This window comes from Macadamia integrifolia, unplaced genomic scaffold (assembly GCF_013358625.1).
Source record: "Macadamia integrifolia cultivar HAES 741 unplaced genomic scaffold, SCU_Mint_v3 scaffold1073, whole genome shotgun sequence".
In the NCBI taxonomy this organism is placed as follows: Eukaryota; Viridiplantae; Streptophyta; class Magnoliopsida; order Proteales; family Proteaceae; genus Macadamia; species Macadamia integrifolia.
Genome location: NW_024868075.1, coordinates 1 through 22036, shown reverse-complemented (window position 1 = coordinate 22036; position 22036 = coordinate 1). Strand labels below are relative to the sequence as shown.

Here is a 22036-nt window from a genome sequence, read left to right as displayed (position 1 = left end):
AGCATGAACAATCATTACTAATAATAAACAAGTTCATATTCTGATATGCAAGTAATGTATGAGTTGATTTTCTTTTATTTCTTCCAATTAATAGGAAAATTATGAAGAATCATAAAACACCCATACTTGTAACTTATACAAAAAAGACCATAAAAGTTGATCAAAACTAGGCTCATAATATATCAAAACGAAGAGCACAAAAACTAGGATGAAAAATTCTTCACCATTTGCCTATATGAGCCATTTGAAGTTACAGAAAAAATGGATCAAAATCATTCTGGTTTGCCCAAACCAATCTGTTCGACAAAGCGGTCTAATCCGGTTTGAACATATTAGTTTTAGGTCAAATCTGGGTCTAATGGTTGAGAATCCGAGTCAAACCCGGGGTCCTTGGGTTGGGTCTCTGGGTCAAAATTCGGGTATTCGGGTCGAATGGTCAACGATCCAATCAACCTTTGACCAAGTCAAATACTGTTGGTCATGGGTTGACCCACTGCACCTCCAGGTTAACTCGAAAACCCTATTGAGTTGGCCAGGCAATAACTCGCCACCGCAGTTTTTTTTTTTTTTTTTGTTAAAAAGAAAATAAAAAAAATTTCCCTCTCCTCTTTTCCGGCGACACGTGTTGGTGCGTCTAGAGGTTTCCGGTGACATGTGGCATACCACCACGACTGTCTTCTCATCCTTTACAACTTTCTTGAAGAAATTTTTTCGATCCAAGACCTATAAGTAATGGTAAAATTACGATTTCCATGATTTGGGACCCAAATCCTATACAAAATCAATTTTTTTTTATTCCAGCATCATAGGGTTGGCTTTGATACCAATTGTTGGGGATCCTTTACCATATTAATCATATGAATAATCCCATTAATGTTAGAATAAAAGAGTCATAAACCAATCATTAAAAGATTAACCATGGGTGTAGTCCCTAAACCAAGATCAATAAAGTATTCCCTTCATAGGTCTTAAAATACATCACCATATAGTTTTACCATATCTATAAAAATCAATAGGACATCCATGACATGAACTATAAATGGGAATAAAGAAATACCTGTATGTAAGTTTAGAAGTCCCATAAGTATTGATCACGTAACTCTCTCCCATGTAATTGAAGATTAGTGGAGTCCCAGCCGCTAAGATCTTTTGCAAGCTTTCACCCTTGGAATTCTCTCACATGCACTATTCCTGTGGGGGAGTCCGTGCTTCCAAAACCATGAAGGTATTAAAGTGACGGCTGCAGGGACCTTTAACTTCTATTTATAATAGAATCCCTAAAACCTTAATTCATTCCCATAATAGATTGGCTAGAAGTTTCCTAATCAGAGTGATTCTATAATTGCTTGGGCCTAATTGATCAATCAGTATCAGTTAGGCTCACATAAAAATACTAACAGTTTAAAGCCTAGACAAACGAGCCCTAACTTCCATTTATTTATACTGGCAATTACAGCCAAGCAATCCAACAAAATCACCAAATGTTGGAGGCTCAAACTTTATCTAAGGAGGAGCCCGTTTGGTATCGTTTATAAAAAACGTTTCTGTCTTTTTTTGGTTTTAATAGAACGAAAAAACGGAATCTTCTGTTTGGTGTGTGTGTGTGTGTATCGTTTCTGTTTTTTTGAAATTGAAAGTGAGTAAAAAACAAAAAATCCTCGATTTGACGAAACACCCAATAGGCTGTTCTGTCGGGGGTTTTTCGTTTCAAGTAATAGGGTATTGAAACTTTCGTTCCCGATAATTCTCTGGGTCCGCGATAGAGAGAGGAGAGAAGAGAGAACCCAGCTCGCCCCTTCTGAAATCTCTAGGTAACTTTGCCTCTTCTCCTTCTTCTCCTTCTTCTCCTTCTTCTCCTTCTTCTCCTTCTTCTTCTTCATCTCTTCTAACCTATTTCTTCTTCTATTCTAACCTTTTCTCCTTCTTCTTCATCTATTGTAATCACAGAGCAGATATTGAGAACAAATTTAGGGGTTTCTTGGACCACCTATGACTGACTCCAAATTCCAGAGATAGAGATCGATAAGCTTCAATGTTTTGAGGAGAAAATATATTTTGGAACAATCGTTCCCGATTATTCCAGAGTCCACGCAAAGAGAGAGGAGAGAAGAGGGAAGAGGAGCTCGGCCCCTTGTGAAATCTCCAGTGCAGGTAAACTTCACCTCTTCTCCTTCTTCTCCTTCTTCTTCTTCATCTCTTCTAACCTGTTTCTTCTTCTATTCTAACCTCTTCTCCTTCTTCTTCATCTATTGTAATCACAGAGCAGGTATTGGGATCAATTTTAGGGTTTTTTTGGACCACCTATGACTGACTCTAGATTCCAGATATAAAGATCGATAAGCTTCAACGTTTTGAGGAGAGATTTGTTTGTAACCCTCAAATATTCCCCTAAAAGGTCTTCATCATCGTATAGCTCATAGAGAGAGGTAACGTCTTCTTCTTCTCTTCTATTTCTTCTTCTTCTCTTCTGAACCTCTTCCCTTTCTTCTTCTTCTCTAATCACAGATCAGTTAATTCATCCTCAATGCCCTGTGAAACCCTAAAAGGACGATTCAGAGAGAGGGAGCGAGCAAGCGAGCGAGCGAGAGAGAGAGAGAGAGAGAGAGACTTTTTGGCACATAGAGCACGGTTCTTTGATTTTTTTTTTTTTTTTGGCACGCAGAGCAGAGACACTCCTACTACCCAATTCATCGGTTTCTTCACCTGAGAATCAGGTACATGTTCTCAGTTCACTCCTTCAGTCTATTTCATATAAATTTCTACTATTTATATGAATAGCTATTGATGATATTATGGTTATTTGGATACAAAAACCACAATCATAGATGTAATTTTTTCTAACCATAGATAATTTTCAATTGTTTATTCATATCCCACTTATTCGTTTCTAATTATTATAGTATCGTCTCAAGCAACATTACCTGGATGTAACAACTATTAAGTGCTAATGGTTAAGCACTTCTTAACAGTCATATAACGTTTAGAAGAAATCATAAGACATCATTCAAGGTGAAAAAAATTGGTTTTCAAAAGTTGCTTTTGTTAAAGAAATATAGAATTAGCAGGGAAGGGAAGAGAGAAAGAGAGATATTATTTACAACTCATAGCCAATCATTCACCTAGTTAAATTTATGGGACTTTTACTAAAGGTCTCCTATCATCTCAATAAAATGAGTATATTCTTCTTCTTTATGTTGCCTTAATAGTAATTGATGTCTTCACTTGGCTTCTTCTAGTTGTGTGATTGCAGATTTGCATGTCTCTATATTGTTTTTGCCTTTAAGGAATATAAAGAAGTTATCCTTTTGTGCTAGTGGTTAACATAGTTTTTATTTATTTATTTATTTAAGGATGCTGAAGTATTATAACAGATTATACTTGGTTTTAGTAATTGACTTTATTTCTCTTTCTTCTTAAGTTCTAGAATGTAAATGGTTTTTGGGATTTTAATGTCCAATGAAAGCTGCTTTCTTGGGGGAAGCAAGGTCACTTCCGGGCTCATTTTACCTTTTTCTTCTAGCTGTTGCTGTTATTTCTTGTTGTTCCTGATGTGTACTGCTGCTGTTATATGCTATGTTTACAATTTTAATTCTTAACCTTATTTTTGGAGATATCAGCATTTGTGGCATTGCAAAGATATTTCAGTTCTTGTCAGTTTTCTGTTTCATTGGCAACCTTTGTTTTTGTATAGCTTCTGATAGCCCAACAAATGTGTGCAGCAATCATATTTTGAAAGATCTCTAGCCTCCATATCTGATCTCCTGCTCTGTTCTTTACTTGCATAATTTGTCTTTTACTTTTCTGTATTGTGTAGTTCTTTTCTTTTTCCCTTTTAATTCTTTGTTTCAGTCTTGTACTTTTTTCTGTTGGCTTATTTTGTTTTTGAATTCTCCATCTTTGTTGGGCTGGAGAGACATCTCATTATCCACCGCTTCTTTTTTTTTTTTTTTTTTTGTTACCTCTATGTATCTTTTACCACTTACTAAAGAACTGCACCAAGCTTCATTCTTTTTCCCATCTCAGACTTAATTAGTGGATCTGTCTTTTATTTATTTATTGAATGATGATGTCTTTTCAGTGGTGGGGGAGGGAACTTTTGCCTTTAATTCATATAATTATGATTTTTGTGTAATATAGAACTACAACTGGATAGGAATGTCTTTTCAGTATTATGGAGGTGATGAACAATTGATTTCACTTGGAGGTCCACAAAGTCCCAGATTACCAATGTAGCTATCCATAAGGAAAGTAGCAAAATTGTTTTCATATGGGATCTTGCCTGAGAGTTGATTGAAGGCCACATTGAAAGTAGAAAGTGAATAGAGTTGAACTATTTGGGGAGGGATTGTTCCCACTAACATATTGTAAGAGAGATCCAAACTCTCCAACATTTCCAACGCTTGAAAGGATTCAGGAAAATAGCCCATTAGAAAATTGTGAGAAAGGTTTAATGAATGCAGGGCCCTCAGATTTCCCATTTGAGATGGAATATGACCAGATAATTGGTTTAAAGAAAAATCGGACCCGGTCATCTGGGCAAGAGGAAGACCCTCATATGAGTAACAGTTTCTCTTTGTGGCAAAATTTACTTTGAGTTTTACTTCCATGTAGTTGGAAAACCATAGTTCTATAGAAAGTGGTATTTCTGATTTTTCCAACAATGAGGTGATGTTGTTGAGGCAATAAGGTATGCTTCCAGACAGATGACTATTTGAAAGATCCAAAAACCGTAATTGGTTCATCTGACACAATGATGTTGGCAGGTAACCAAATAAATGATTTCCTCTCATAAGGAGTGCAACCAATTGTGGAAAAGCAGTCAGCCAATCTTGGATGTAGCCGGATATGGAATTCTTACTTATGTCTGGAAGCTCAAGGAAAGGAAGGCTCGATGGAGTGACTGGGAAGAGTGTTGTGAAGCGATTGCCATCAAGACTTAAGAACTGTAGATCTGTCATGTTGGAAACGCTTCCTATTGCATGTACATAATTATTTGACAAGCTTAAAAGAAACAAGGAAGTACTATTTTGAGTTAATCTACGAGGTATTTCGCCTACAAAGTGATTATCCGATAAGTCTAATACCTCTAGGTCAATTATATTTCCTAATGAGGGAGGGATGCAGCCTTCAAGTTTGTTTTTAGACATGTTAAAAGACAATAATTTTGATAAAAGAACATCCATGTTTCCAGTGTTGGTAAAATTGAAGTTGTCCTTCAATTTGTCTTTTTAGTGGTGGGGTTGGTATCTAGACATCCAGGTCTTTCAATAATTGAGGTCAGTATATCATATCTGGAATAGAACTGAAGTAGTAATCCTTGTTTGGTTGGAGTCAAAATGGATAGGAATTTTTATTTACCTCTTCCTTAAGGCCTGTTTGCTCGATGATGAAAATGCAGTTGAAAACTTGTAATTTTTCCCCCACAAACTACACAAATAAGAATATTTGATTAGGGAGGATAAGTAAGTTACCAAACAACGTCATTGTGTTTTTCTTGTTTGGTGATGTGAGAGGAAGTAGTCGACTTTTTGAAATTCTGTAGGAAGGGAAGTGGTTGACAAGTTTAGTTGGAATAATATTGAGTTTGAGTCGAGTCTTCCATGTAAATAGTAACTAAATGACTTTGAGAGTCTCTCTCTCTCTCTCTCTCTCTCTCTCTCAACGGCACTAGACATTCTAAGAAAATTTTAAGAAACTCCACCAAAAGGGTATATGATAACTCATTTGTTCTTTGATTAAAAGGAAAAAAATGGTTTTGAATGCAAATCGTGGAGTGACTGATTAGTTGCAAAAATTTCGCTAGTATATTCCATAATAGTGAAGGATGTAAAATCTAGAACAAGACAGCCAGGAAACAATTTGGATTGCTTGATTTCTTTATTATTTTCCTATGCTTGATTTCTTTATTATTTTCCTATACTTGATTTCTTTGTTACCTTGCTTGGTTTTATTGGTCTTTCCATTATCTCTCCCCAAGTCTGATTTTATTGGAGCTTTGTCACTTTGCTTGGGTATGATTCCAAATCTAATTTCCAGATCTCTTTGATAATTTATATTTGATAATTATAATAAGACATTGTTACTTGGGTTTCTTTGTTAACTTGCTTGGTCTTCATGCATGTATGTTTTATTTACAAATTTTTGTATCATATGTGAAGATGAGCTTTGTTATTTCTTTTTTGAGTGTTCAGTCTTTTTTTGTCCCAGTATGCTAACTTTTACACTAACTTATAATGTCTAGCTATTATGTCTGGAAGTAGAATCCCTGTCGTTAAGTGGTCAGAACTGACCACTGTTTTCATTGAAGCAATGAAGGAAGCTGTAAAAAATGGTCACAAATCTGGTAATTCATTTAACAAAACTGGATGGGAAGACATTACAAAGCAATTTCAGTAGGCTTTAAATCGTACAGTTGGGAGAGAACAATTACACAATAAGATGAACAAGTTGAAACACGAGTATCAACAATTCAAGAGATTGCTTGACACAACTGAATTTGGGTGGAACTCAATGACAAAAGCAGTCATAGTTGATGATGAGTCCGTATGGGATAGGGCAATACAGGTACAATAGATTTCAATAGCTAGTTGAATTATTTAAAAATTAGATTACAATGAGTAGTACATCTAAGTGATACAATGACTGCTTATACAGGCAAATCCAGGTTGGTTGAAATACAAGAAGTATGGACTAAACAATTGGCCAGATTTGACCATGGTATTTGGGGATGCATATGCTAAAGGTAACTTAGGGGTTGATAGTGCTCAAGAGTTAGATGGCATCGAAGCTATTAATACATTTGATATTGAGCAAGTCTTTGACTCCCCTAGTACCCCGATGCATATAAGCATGACTGACCCCTTTCATAAGGATACTCATACTCCAACTCAGACCACCACAAAGCGAAGTCTTGATAGGACACCCACGGGACGAAGAAAAAATAGTGCCAAATAGGGAGATAGCCACATGAAGGACTTGTATGGGAAGTATTTATCCATTAAAATTGAGAAAGCATCCAGTACTTCTGTTACATCTCCTGTTCGTGGTGGGGTAGGTGCATCTTATCCTTGAGATTTCAGTGTGAGTGCATGTGAGGCGGTGTTATCCTCCATACCGAATATATCAAAGGAGATATATTTGAATGCCACCAGTCGTATGTGTCCTGATCCTAGTTGGAGGGAGTTGTTTGTCTGTGCAGAGCCTGTTAAGAGGACTTGGCTTTTAGATGCCTTGGAGTAGTTGAGGTTGTGTTTGAATGCTACTTTTGATAATTTTGGATTCAAGACAATACTTTTGATGTGTGTAATGTTACTTTTGGAGATACATTGAATGCTACTTTTATTTCTTTTGTTTTTTTTCTATTATTGATGTGTGTAATGTTGAACATGTGTTTTGGGTTGAGACGATATGTCAGATTGTTATGTTTTCCAGTTATTTGTTTCCAATTGAGTAGTAATTGTTTATTTATTGCAGTTATGTCAAATGCATTATGTGAAACTTCTAGTGATGAAGAAAATACGATCATTCACATGGGAATGGAATTACTGAGTGAGGCGGTATATATTCGAGAACCATGTAGGGATAGTGTATTTTCAGGTGCTATGATGATGCAAGAGGTGTTGAATGGGCATGCCAACAGATGCTATGAAGAGTTTAGGATGGAACGTCATGTCTTCCTTAACCTATGTGATTATGTTAGACATAGGGGGTGGTTGAAAGACACGACCAACATCCGAGTAGATGAACAGCTTGGAATGTTCCTATGGATTGTTGGGAAGGGTTTAAGTAATAGGGACACCCAAAATCATTTCAACCACTCAGGAGAAACAGTAAGTCGAGCATTCAATGTTCCTATGGATTGTTGGGAAGGGTTCAAGTAATAGGGACACCCAAAATCATTTCAACCACTCAGGAGAAACAGTAAGTCGAGCATTCAATGTTGTCTTGATTGCAATGCAATGCCTGGTTAAGGAGAAAATCAAACCGTTAGACTTCAATATGATACCGATAGAGATTGCACGGAACCCGAAATACTACCCTTTTTTCAAGGTAAATATGTTAATATGATACATGTTTGTAATTAAATATATGAATGTTTATATTCTTATATGTACTGGCCATTTAATTGTCATTATATGTCATAGCATTGTATTGGTGCCATAGATGGTATTCACATCTATGCGGTAGTTCCAAGAGATGATCAAATTCGATATAGGAATCGGAAGGAGATCACAACTCAAAATGTGATGTGTGCATGTTCATTTGATATGCGATTCACATATGTGTATGCGGGATGGGAAGGTAGTGCAAATGATTGTCGAGTACTTGAACAGGCAAGAAGTGATCCTCGATTGAGTTTTTCACATCCACCTCCAGGTATTAAATTTATACTAATATATTAGATTTTCATATGAGTGTATATGTAATAATATATATTATTTTTTGTCTGTAGGAAAGTATTATGTTGTCGACTCTGGGTATGCTAGCCAATCTGGATTTTTGACACCATTTAGGGGTGAGAGATACCATCTACCGGACTACAAAGGGTGTAGAAGATCCCCAAGAACAGCGAAAGAGTTGTTCAATTATAGACATTCATCACTTCGGAATGTCATTGAACATACATTTGGGGTATTGAAGAACAAATTTCAAATTTTAAGGCTAATGCATCAGTTCCCAGTGGAAGCTCAGGCATCAATCGTACTGGCATGTTGTGGGCTACACAACTATATTCGAGAAGAGCATATTGCAGATGCAGAATTTGTGGGGATGAGTGATGATTTAAAAGTTGCAGAAGATTACTTGAATCCTCCACATGAAGATTTCATTGATCATTCTACAATACAATCAAGTCAATGAAATCGGGCAAAAGAGATGAATGCCACTAGGCTAAGAATTACAAATGCAATGGCTAGACAGCGAAGGATGCCAGAACTAGTTGAAAACTAAAACCGATAACTATTTTGCCAAAACTGAAAAACTAAATTGATGTTTCAAGTGATGTAGTACTTGTTTTATGTTACATTTATATATGTGGTATAAGTCATGTCATATATTTGGATGCTATATTAACTTTTTTTATATTTAAATTTCTATTACAGATGACTTCTTCTATGCCTCCACTCATGATAGCAAATTGTGAAATTTGTGGGAAGAGTTGTGGTAAATATACAACCAAGTCGGGTAAAAATATTGGAAGAGAATTTTTCAAGTGTGAAGATTCATGTAATTTTTTCATGTGGGTGGACCAACTACATCTATGTAGATGTGATAAAGGTCAATGCAAAGTACGAACTGCGACGACAGGTCTAAACAAGGGACAGTATTTTCTATGTTGCCCAAATTCAACTGAGATAATTTATTTCTACGATTGACCTATACCTATAGATAATTTATGATTTTTGTTTAATTCGATGTTAAATTTCAACGACCCTAATCGCATCTATTATTTGATATAGGCTGATAACCGTGGATGTGGTATGTTTGTATGGTTGAAAGATGAAACACATATCTCTACCATACAACATACATTATGTTCAGAAAGCTCAAGCTCAACATCAACATCATCCACACCACTGTCTGTTTCGAACGAGTACATGAAAGGATATCTGGAAGGGACACTTAAAGGATTAGAGGACCAAACAAATAAGATGAAAGACATCCTCCATGCATTCAAGTCTTTAGACTTGGAAAAAAAAAGTGAAATTTTGGGGAATTATGTAATAATTAACTTGCACAAGGCATTGTTAATACTGTATTTTATTCATCCTTTGGAAAACATGTGTTTTTTTAGTTGGTATGTAATATTTTATTGTCCCAAAAGAATTTATATGCTTATAATATTTTTATGTTATTTCTGTAATTATTGACTTAAAAGAAAAGAAAAGAGAAAAAAAAAAAAAAAAAAACCGTTTCTGAAACAAGTATTACCAAATGGCATAACTGTCGTTTCTTGGTTCTGAAACTGTTCTAGAAACAGATTTGCCAAACAGCCCTAAATCGTTTAAAAACGGCGTTTTGACAGAAACTGAAATTTCCGTTTTTGACATAAAACGGAGTTTCTAGAACAGAAAAGATACCAAACGGACCCAAATCTTTGGGTTATTTAAACATGAACTAAATATCATTTTACATGTAAAAAAAACAAGCATGTAACTATTAGAAAAATAAACATTACAATGCTCAATTATCAATTACTTCAAGTGTGTTAACCGGAACTATATTCTTGACCTTTGGGTCTGAAACATACAGGTCCACTCAAGTTTCCGCTATTACTGCGAGACTTCTTCTAACTTTCGAAAAAATACCATCATCTTTGGATGGACAGCATCTTCTAGGTTGAGAAATCCCTATTCTGTTTTTCATTTGCTTTAACTTTAACTTCTCTTTGATAATGTCACATTTGGGTAAATATTAACAACCTTGCTACCAACCATTATTCTCTGTCTTTTTAAACAAAGAAGACATTTGATTTGTATTCTATTACAATAAGGTTTTACTTTACCACTTTGGTGGATTCCATCCAATCTTACTGCAATAGTCTACAAATTCATTCCGACAACTAAAAGTGGGATTGTTTAAGCATAAATAAAAAAAATATTCATAAACAAAAGCATGAACAATCATTATTAATAATAAATAAGTTCATATTCTGATATGCAAGTAATGTATGAGTTGATTTTCTTTCATTTCTTCCAATTAATAGGAAAATTATGAAGAATCATAAAACACCCATACTTGTAACTTATACAAAAAAGACCATAAAAGTTTATCAAAACTAGGCTCATAATATATCAAAACGAAGAGCACAAAAAACTGAACTCAACCCAAAAAACTAGGATGAAAAATAAAATTCTTGACCATTTGTCTATATGAGCCATTTGAAGTTACAGAAAAAATGGATCAAAATCATTCTGGTTTGCCCAAACCAATCGGTTCGACAAAGCGGTCTAATCCGGTTCGGACATATTAGTTTTAGGTCAAATCTGGGTCTAATGGTTGAGAATCTGAGTCAAACCCGGGGTCCTTAGGTTGGGTATCTAGGTCAAAATTCGGGTATTCGGGTCGAATGGTCAATGATCCGGTCAACCTTTGACCAAGTCAAACAGGGTTGGTCATGGTTTGACCCATTGCACCTCTAGGTTAACTCGGAAACCCTACCGAGTTGGCCAGGCGATAACTCGCCACCATAGTTTTTTTTTTTTGTTAAATAGAATAAAAAAATTTCTCTCTCCTCTTTTCCAGCGGCACGTGTTGGTACGTCTAGAGGTTTCCGATGACATGTGGCATACCGCCACGACTGTCTTCTCATCCTCTACAACTTTCGTGAATAAATTTTTTGATCCAAGACCTATAAGTAATGGTAAAATTACGATTTCCATGATTTGGGACCCAAATCCTATACAAAATCAATTTTCCTTGATTCTAGCATCATAGGGTTGGCTCTGATACCAATTGTTGGGGATCCTTTATCATATTAATCATATGAATAATCACATTAATGTTAGAATACAAAAATCATAAACCAATCATTAAAAGATTAACCATGGGTGTAGTCCCTAAACCAAGATCAATAAAGTATTCCCTTCATAGGTCTTAAAATATATCACCATATAGATTTACCATATCTATAAAAATCAATAGGACATCCATGACATGAACTATAAATGGGAATAGAAAAGTACCTGTATGTAAGTTTAGAAGTTCTATAAGTATTGATCACGTAACTTTCTCCCATGTGCTTGAAGATTAGCGGAGTCCCAGCCACTAAGATCTTCTGCAGGCTTTCACCCTTGGAATACTCTCACATGCACTATTCCTGTGGGGGAGTCCGTGCTTCCAAAATCATGAAAGTATTAAAATGACGGCTGCAGGGACTTTTAACTTCTATTTATAATAAAATCCCTAAAACCCTAATTCATTCCCATAATAGATTGGCTAGAAGTTTCTTAATCAGAGTGATTCTATAATTGCTTGGGCCTAATTGATCAATCAGTATCAGTTAAGCTCACATAAAAATCCTAACAGTTTAAAGCCCAGACAAACGAGCCCTTAACTTCCATTTATTTATACTGGCAATTACAGCCAAGTAATCCAACAAAATCACCAAATGTTGGAGGCTCAAACTTTATGCAAGGAGGAGCCCATCACAAATAGCCTCCACTTTTGAGGTAGAAACATAGAAAACATGCCCATGCCAACAAGAAGCTGTTAAAAAAACACCTTTTTAAAGTTGCAAATAATGACCCGATGGCCACCATGAGACTAGGGTTGCGAAACAGAGTCTGGTTGGCCCTGAGCTTTTGAAAACCCCAACCTAACTCTTAGTCCCTTAGTTGGGCCTCGGCTCGGCTCAGGCCTGACTCAAGCTCTAAGAAATCTAACTCTGACTGGCCCTCAGAGTTGGGCTGGGATAACCTTACTTGGCCCTGAAACATTGAATTCCCTTTAAGGAATCTAAAATTAAATGAGACTAGTGCTAGACTTTCATCATCCCATCTAAATGATCTTTTATTAATTTTTCTTTTTTTTAAATGAGAAAGAAAGATTTATTACTGCAATAATGAAATTACATATATGTCCTTATTAGTGATAGAAAGAGGAGAATGTTTGGTCATGGTACAAAAGCTAATTGTTTAATAAAAAGGACCACATTGTTCCGAGGCCTGTACTGGAAAAAGATGAGAGGAGAGAATTATTCACATCTAAAAAATGGGGATCATGCTCGAAGGCCACAAAGTGGTACTAGGTTCCAAAAAGAATTGTTCAACTTCTCTAGATCACTCCGAACTTCATTGATTGTCCATCCCTGAAGTCTTGCATATTCTAATCTAAGTAGAAGACCGCTTCTGCTTGCTTCAATATGCTTTCCTGCCATCACATATTTTGTAATTAATGAGATTACTTTTCTTTGTGAAAGACACAATTAGCCAATCCAATTTTTTTTTTAGGATTATCAGACAGTGGAGCAAATCATTAAGAAATTATTGAGGTTGGGGATGGAAGGTATTTTAAAATCACATGGCGGGAGCAATTCATGTTGTTGAGAGGGTGAGCATTCAGCTGTTAACCAATTTGTCACCTGTTTAAGTATAATAATAGGGTTTGGTTTTTCATTAGAGAAAAACACTTGATTTCTATGTAACCAAATGAAGTAGCAAATAATAATAAACGTGCTGCAAAAAAACTCAATTGAGAGGCACGAATGGAATTGGAGTTAAACAGATACATGATAAGATTCTGAAAATAAAAAGCACAAAAGTAATCCATTTGCAAAGGGCAAGCAGCCCAGGTTGTCTTTGTGAAATAGCAAGAAAGGAGTGTATGCCAGGTAAAATCAGGATGGGAATTACAAAATTCACATATAGGATCTATTGTCATCCATCTCCCCAGCAGGTCTTTAGTTGGAGTTTCACCAAGTGCTAATCTCTAGAAAAATATTTCAAATTTCGAGTGTATGTGCAGTTTCCAAAAGAATAGCCACCAATTTGAGCATAGAGAAGAACAGTTACACCTGTTAGAGATTCCAGTAGGGTCAGAAATTAAACCAAATTTTAAAAATTTAGCAGCCATTCTAGCAGTAAAAGGTCCCTTTTTTGATAAGTGAGAATTTAATGGAACGTGTAAAATATCATTAACCACAGAAAAGGGGAGAAAAGAAGAAAGGAGACTAGTGTTCCAATTGTTTCCAGTCAAAAAAGCATATACTTATTAAGGGATAAAAAGGAGGGGGGAGGAAAAGTATTAGCCAAAGAGGCCGTACGGAAAAAACAATATATTTGTAGGTCGGATATGTTATGTACTAGGTTTTAACCTTGTTTGCTTTCTTTGAAAAAAAAAGGAGGGGGGAGGGATTGAAGTTAGCAAGAAGGTTGGTCTTATTAGGGATCCAATATCGAACAACCAATTGGTATTGCTACCAGTACCAATTTTTCTCAAAACCATTTTCTGGAGAGTAGGGAGAATACTCAATATACTGTTCCATGTGGTTGATTCTTTCTTTTTAGGGTCTTCGGGTGGAAAACTGACCTATTATGAAAATATTTCTGGACTAGAACCTATACGTACCCATAGAGTCTTGTCTTCAATAATTAATCTCCATCCAAACTTCACCAAAAGAGCCTTGTTTTGAGTTTCAGAGTCCCTCGATACAAGACCTCCATTATTTGGGAGGGGAAATATCTTCCATCCAATGATGTGTGCTCTCTTAGTATGGTTATTATCACCATTTCAGAATCATAGGTCAATGGAGTCTAGCTTTTTGCATATAGTCTTCGGCAAGGCAAAGCAGAACATAAGGTAAGAGGGAATGTAAGCGAGAGCATGTTGTGGGAGGAAATTTATTCTTATAAGTTTTTTATTAGCCCTATGGACAATATGATTGAATCTTGCTACTTTACATCTGGCAAGAAAGAGGTTAGTTCCCAGGTAAGAATATGAATTGTTCATTTCTTTGATATTGAGATATCCAGATGTTGGACTTACAAGAATTATTAACATTAGAATTGAAAGCAATTCCACTTTTATAAAAAAAAATTGTCTAACCTGAAAGATTTGAGAAAATATCAAGGATATATTTGATTGTGGATACATCTTCTGTTGTAGCATGGAAAAAAAAATGAATATGTCATCTGCAAAGAATAAATGGGAGATTTTAGGTGCTCTCCTAGCAACCTTGATGCCTATAAAAGATCAAGGTCCCTGTAAGCTCACAGCAGTCTAGACAATCCTTCCATTGCCACAATGAAGAGAAATGGCTGAGAGGGCAACCCTATGTACCCCTGGTAGGTTCAAAGAAATTAAAGGCAGAGAGCCTTTAAGCTTTATGGAAAAGGAGGATGAATTAATAAGATAACTGATAAAGTCTCCCAATTTCTGCCAAAAACCCAGAAAGCCAAAGTTGCCTCGGATAAACCCCCATTCCAACTTGTTATAGGCTTTGGCCATATCAAGGTTAATAGCGAAAAAACCCACCTTCCTCTTAGAGTGTTTGAGATGGTGAAAATTTTCATGGGCAATAATAATGCTATCAGAAATATGTCTGCTAAGAAAGAAAGCAGATTGGAATGGAGAAATGACCTTGTGGAGAACACCTTTGAGTCTGCATGCAATGATTTTGTAAGAGACATTGCACAAACTGACGGGTCGAAATTCCTCCACAAAAGAAGCTGATTCTTTTTTTTTGGGATAAGGCATACAAGGGTATGGTTAGTGCCATATGGGAGATAGATGTCTCTGAAGAATGAGATGACAAAGTTGCAGACATTCGAATTGATTAAATCCCAAAATTTGTGATAAAAAACTACTTGGAACCCATCAGAACACAAGATGAGGAACCTTGTAGGCCCCAATAGAAAAAAAAATCGAATCTCATCAAAGGAGGGGATTTGATTGATAGAAGAAACGTCATCATGGTCCAAAACAGGGGGAAAAAAGACATTCGATGAAAGAGGGGTCAAGGGGGTTGGTAGTGGTGAAGAGGGTAGAAAGGAAAGAGGCAAGTTCTTTAGCAATGTCACAAGAAGCAAAGAAGGTGGTGCTATCACTGGTATGAAATCAGTACTTCTTTTATTCAGGTTGACTTTAAGCACAGCATGAAAGAATTTAGTATTTCGGTCTCCTGAGATACATAAAGCTACCTGGATTGTTGGAATTAGAAATTTCCTCGGACTCAAGATCCATTGCAAATTTTTTGACACAAAAGAAAGATCATCATCAATAGAAGGAGAGGGATGTTGATTTTCCAGGGATAAATGGGATTGGAATAGAGAGGATTTGAGAATGTAGATATTACCGAAACAAGAAGAGTTCCAGTAAGAAAGAATTCTGCTTAGGTTTGCAAGTTTTGTAATGGAATTGCCATCTCCTATTATGGACCAGCTGTTCAAATAGAAGGGAAGGAATTCAGGGTGTGAAACCCATGCATCTTGAAAATGGAAAAGCTTCTTAGCACAGGGTGATTTATGGTTGGAGATGATAATGGAATTGTGGTAAGAACCAAGGGATGAGAGTTTAGAAAGATGGATATTAGGGAACAAACATAACCAAGATGGGGAGGCAAAACATTTATCGATGCTTTCCTAATAAGCTTGGGTGGCTTTTGTTTGTTGGACCAGGTAAAGTGGTTGTCAAGTAACTTGATTTCAGATAGGTTAAAGGAGGTAATCAAGTTTTTCAGAAGGAGAGAAGAGGCAAGGGATTGAAGGGGGTCACTACAAAATTTCTGCTCAAGGCAAGTAACTCATTAAAATCTCCAATAATCAAAAAGGGCAAATTCAGTGAAAATAGAAAGGAGCAGATTTCAGACCAACAAGTTTCCCGAAGGGATTGGTGGGGGGCATATAAACCAATCAGAACCCAACAAGTATGGGGCAGGGAAAGGGTAAGATCAATGAAACAGGAACCGAAGAAAGGGGGTCTGAAGAAATGGATTTTGAGAGAAGGCACCAGATCTCCCCTTTCCTTCCCATTGAACCTTCACTATTGATAAAAAGGGAAAGATTATAATTAGAATAAAAAAAATTTGGTAGTTTGAAAACTGAGTGATCTCTCACCTCAGTTTCACACAGAAAGACAACCTGGGGTTTATGCATAATGCACCTATTTAACAAATAGTTTTTGGTGAGGTTACTGTGTAAACCCTTAACATTACAATGAAGAATTTTTAAGCACTCAGCCATGAAGATAGTCCAAACAATAAAAAGAAATTTCAAGCGTAATCCCAATTTCACAAACACAAAGAATAGGATAAAGTCTACTCCAATAAGAATATAAGAAAAAGGAAAGAAAACAAACAGAATAGAAAACATGATAAGAAAAAGAGAAAACCTACAATAGACCACAATAGGATAGAGACCAATAAAACACTAAGCTAGATCACAAAAGTATAAACACAGAAAAAATAAAATCACAGTTAAGCATAATAAACAGGGAAAAGAAGAAACACAATGAATGACAAGGAGCAAGCTAATATAATAGACACAAAATGAATAATATAAAGTTACTTAGGAATGATCTATCTTTGAAAATAACACCATTTAAGGTTAAACCAAACCAAAGAAAGTCCAAACAGAACAGTGAAAATAGAATTAAGAGAATAAGAGAGCAGTCTCCATACCTGGTCCTGGTTCAACTGTGTCATCCTTACCCCATCAATTGGTTCAACATAGGAGTGAGAAACTTGACAGTTACCCTCCTCATATGAAATCAGAGATCCAACCTGAGCATCCCTCTCGAGCAGCAGTTTAGAGACATGTTTTAAAATAATGCTAGGGTTGCTGGAACAAGCAGCATTCTTGGTAATTAAGGAGTAAATGGCCTCCCCATCAGATTCCTCAAGAGGGTCATCCTCTGTTTCTCTTCAAAGGGATTGGGTAAAAGCCTCAGTGTGGTTGCACGACAGTGTAGTAGAGGTGGGTAAAGGTGAAGGTTTGGTGGAGGAATCAGTGCCACCATTGAAGAAGTACTGATGAATCGAGACATTAGTAGCTTGATTGAACCATACATGGGGTATATCCTCAGCCAGCAGAGATGGAGATTGAGTGGGAATCATCCTTGAAGTAGATCATATAACAGAGTCCGAGGGGTGTGCAGAGATGGGGGGGATAGGCTGGGTAATGGGAAGTGAGGAATGGAGAAAGATGGAGGGGTTGAGGAGACCATAGAGGTAAGTAAAGGTTACGGTTGAGGGTTGGCAGCAGGAAAAGTTACATCCTTGAAGTAGATCATTTTCTTCTTCTATACCTTTTAGTAATTTATTTTCAGCCAAGATACTAGTATGGTATGTCCAACCCAAAGATAAAAGTTACAACATAAAAGTCAAAGCAATATGCTTTTCTGATGAAGGGGAAAATTCGGCACAGTCGAAACCCTATTGAATACAATTTGGTCATGGATTCTAATTATTAGACATTGCTAGGCACTAAAAACACAAGAATGATCAAATAGTCATTTTCTTGGATGTTATAGAACTGACAATAGTTGCGAACGTAGGATCCCGCAACATAAGGAGTTAAAATATGTTGGTGTATGATGTCTTGTATTCCGTCACAGTTTAATCTAGGGAGTACTGGTGCAGCACCTAGACAGGCAGGACGGCGGTCCCGCTAGCCTATTAGCGGGCCGTGGGGGTTGCAAGGGGGGCAGGAGGCCCCCCTGCATAGCAGAGAGTGTAGGGGGGCGTAGCCCCCCGCTCGAATTTTTTATTTGAGGGCAATTGTGTACTTTCTGGATTAGGGTTTCTTCGCTATATATTTGTAGTGAGGGTTTCTTTTTCTGTAATGCAAGCAATACTGAGAGGTGTGAGGACGAGCGCTGTAACCCTATTCTCCATTGATAGTGAAGCAGGATCTCATCTCACCGGGGATGTAGGCAACCTTGCCAAACCTCGTAAAATCCGTGTGCATTGTTTGTCCTTTTTTCATTATTTTCTGCATCGTTTTAGGGTTGCGTTTCTACAAAAATAGTGGAAAAGAAGAAAAACAAAGAAGACAAGGTCGATCGGGCTAGGCTGGGCTGGGGTCAGCCCGAGGCTTCAAACCTAGCCCGACTAGACCTTGACTCAAGGCTGGAAATTCCCAGCCTTGAACCCCTCCCCTTGATCTCAGTTTGTGTATGTCTTCTGTGATGATGTTTGGGGCCTTGGGCTATTCTCCCTCCCCATCCCGTATAGAAGCGCAAGCACCATCACAAAACCTGTACACAAAATGAAAGCAAAGGGAGGGGGAATAGCCAAGACCAACAAAGGACCAAGCATAAGAGGGGGTTTTAGCCATTCCAATGCAGTATACCACTCTACAAAAATAACAAAGAAAGCCTTTATTGCTGAAGGGAGTTCAAGAATCATTCTTTCAAAATATAACACCATTACATTGTTTCCACGTAACCCACAACAAAGAAGACCATTGGATGATTGCATCTACAGAATTCATAGGCATCTTTAAGATAGTCCCTAAGGAACATGATCCACTCTGCACTTGGGGACATGCGAAAGTAGGCTACATCCAAGCCAAATGGGGATGCCATCCAGCAAATCATAACGAAGATGCACTACATCGAAGCATGTAAATTAACTCATCATTGGAAAGTCTCATGATTGATCATTAGGATGGTGCATTAAATGCACCAAATCGTGGCACCACAAGGGTGCCTCTGCAATAGGGGTGTCAATCCCAAGCCCACCCCGATTTGACTGACCATGCACAATTATTTAAAGATTGACCTGACATGCACCGATTATTAAATATACCTGTTTATAAACAGGTAGTACACAGTGCAAGGGATAAGCTTGACCGGCCCGGCCCATGTACGAGCTTGACATGTTTAGCCTGATCGTTTAGGGTATATAATGATATCTTTATCAATTATTGAATGTAATTAAGTATAATATATTTTCTAAATTATTATGACTTAATAAAAAATTTAAAGTATCTTAAATCTAAGATAATTAAAGACCGTTTAAGGCTTTATTAGTATATTACCCCATTTAAGGCCCGAATATAGCCTGATTAGCCTGCTTAGGAGAAGCCCGATTAAAGCTCGGAACCTGATCGAGCCTGACATGAGACCAACCGAGATTGATTCATTCCTTAAATATCTAGTCATGATCCAAGGGTATAGGCTTGGCCAAACCGATTGTCACCCCTACTCTGTAGTATCGTAGAGTAGTCCCTGCAGTATTGTTGGGGTAACCTATAAAAGGCCCTCTTGTGGTGGTGTAAACTCATTTTGAGCTTATACTTTTCTTCTTACTTCCTTCTTTCCTTTTTTTTTTTTTTTTTTTGGGAGAGTGCAATGGCACCATACTGCACAAAAAGAGTCGGAGGCTAGCATCAAGGATCAAAATTTGGGATCCCTACAAGGAGTGCCAAAGTAATAAGTTGGGAATTTACAAATTGAAAAGCCTAAGGTCTCTAAAATCCATTGTTAACGGGAAGGTAAGATGCTACTTATAAAAAGCTTACATTTCTCCAAGTTAACCCTTTGACTAAAATAATCTTGATACTTAGAGATAAAGGCCTTGAGGTTTTGAAAATTATAGCATGCCTTCTTTCTAGTTAATATCCAACTCCCTAAGGTATATTAAGTTGAGAATCGAGTTAATGTTGCTCCATAAAGGTCCATGCTCAAGTCAATTATACATAGCTTTTTGAGATTGGTCAACTAAGAAAAGTCATTATATATCCAATTCTCTTGAATTGTAGATAGTGTATTAAAATTCTTTATTCACCTGATTTGTGGAGGAGCACCAAATATATATATATATATATATAATGGGTCTTGTTGAGACCAGCCTCTGTGAAGGACACGTCTATTTTCAGAGTAGACCAAATTTACCCATGTCCCTCATAGATCCAAATATATTAAATGGTGTTGTCATTACTTTAAGGACTTTTGGATACGATATTCTCCCAGGAACACAATATTATTGTAATTTATCGTATCTATTATAAGGCAATGACCACCTGAGCCCCAAATGCCAAGGTTATAGATCCAAAGGGTCAAACCATCTGCTTTCAGGCCAACTCTGAAAGATCTCAAGTTTTTGTGCCCAGATGTATCAGATGGTCAAAAATTAATCTTCCTGACTCTTGGACCTTAACCTCTGTGGCTCAACCTCAGCCACCCATGAGAACTTCTCCATTATGCATCACTCAGCTTCCTTCTGGTGATGTTAAAATTACTTTTGATCGTAGATCTAATGATTCCAGAAGATCTACCTCTTCTGTAATTTCTTCTTCTTCTGAATATCCTATGTTTCAAGCACCTTCTCGTGCTTCTACTTCTAAGATTCAGAATGAGAATTATGATGGAATCATAAATCTTTAGGGTACTAACCGTACACCTTCCCAGGTTAATCAACCTGTTTATGGTCCTCTGCAAAGAGAACAATCCCAGGCTCAATTCTAGCCTTCCTCTGCTCCTCTTAATAGGGAAACTGGGTCTTCTTCTCCAACTCTTTCTGATATGCAAGCTCAATCAAGAATTATGATGCTTCATATCACAATAGAACCCAAATTCTAAATTAATAAGAAATTCTTAATTCAGGAATACAGATCAGCTAAGAACGAAGGAAAGGGAAAACTTTTTGAAAATCAATATCCTTCCAATTCTGAGTGACAGGAGCTTCATGAGAAATGGGTTTCTCATATGGAAACTCATAAAATAAACCTTTCATTTTTTCAGTGGTTAAAACTGTATCTTCTTAATAAGTCCTCTAACCCTCATCAGGTTAGTGAGATCAAGAAGGTCACCACCACTTATGTTTCTAAAGACGGAATAGAAATTGAATCTATTCATCCTCCATTTCAAGCCTTAAAAATAGGTGAAAATAAAATGGTTGTTCCTCTTAAAACTTTAAGCCATACCTCTTCTCCTCTGACTGAATTTCATCTTAGTCAAGTTGTTGAACAAAATAACTTTACTAATCTATGTCTTCAGTCCATTAGAAACCAAACTGATCGTATTGAGACGATAGTAGACTCATTAAAAACCTCTACTCCGTCTACTTCTCATGCTAAAATCGAGCATGTTTGGCCAACCTTTGCTTCTCAACCTAGAAGCACTCCAAAGGAATCTGCTTCTCAACCAAGAAGCAACCAATCTATCTTATTTAAACCTCCCCACTTTAGATAACCCAAAAAAGAAAGTTGAGAAAACTGAGTCTAACATTCTTGATGAGATTGTTACTCGATTCCAAAAAATCCAGGTATCTAAAGGTAAACTAGAAGACAGTCAGGCCTAACTCTTTCTCTTGCCAAACCTTCTAATTCTGAAATTGAACTCGTAAAGAAAGAATTTCAGTCTATGTTACCTCAACAAGCAGCAGTTCCTGAGTCTCTTCCTCAGCTTAATCAAGTTATGAGAAAAGCTCGAAAAGTTATACCTACCGCTCCAACAAATTATTATTACCCTCGACCTTCTTCTGTCGACCTACAATTTGAGGTAGAAGGAGAACCTGCAAATTTTTTGATCGATGGTAATACTATTTTTGAGTGGAATATTGATGGTTTATCTTAATATCAAATCATCAATCTTT

At 36.8% G+C, this 22036-nt stretch overlaps 3 long non-coding RNA genes across 3 annotated transcripts; 1 reads left to right on the top strand and 2 right to left on the bottom strand.

Annotated features, from left to right (window-relative positions):
• Nucleotides 1–1743: 1743 nt before the first annotated feature.
• LOC122062566 lies at nt 1744–2725 on the top strand. The gene is made up of 4 exons (XR_006135030.1): nt 1744–1811; nt 1948–2151; nt 2262–2426; nt 2663–2725. It is a non-coding gene; the product is annotated as an uncharacterized LOC122062566 (long non-coding RNA).
• Nucleotides 2726–12547: 9822 nt separating this feature from the next.
• Nucleotides 12548–17725, bottom strand: LOC122062562. Its single transcript, XR_006135026.1, has 2 exons — nt 17117–17725; nt 12548–12870 (listed from the first exon to the last, which is right to left on the bottom strand). It is a non-coding gene; the product is annotated as an uncharacterized LOC122062562 (long non-coding RNA).
• On the bottom strand, nt 13214–17106 carry LOC122062563. Its single transcript, XR_006135027.1, has 2 exons — nt 14068–17106; nt 13214–13513 (listed from the first exon to the last, which is right to left on the bottom strand). It is a non-coding gene; the product is annotated as an uncharacterized LOC122062563 (long non-coding RNA).
• Nucleotides 17726–22036: the final 4311 nt, after the last annotated feature.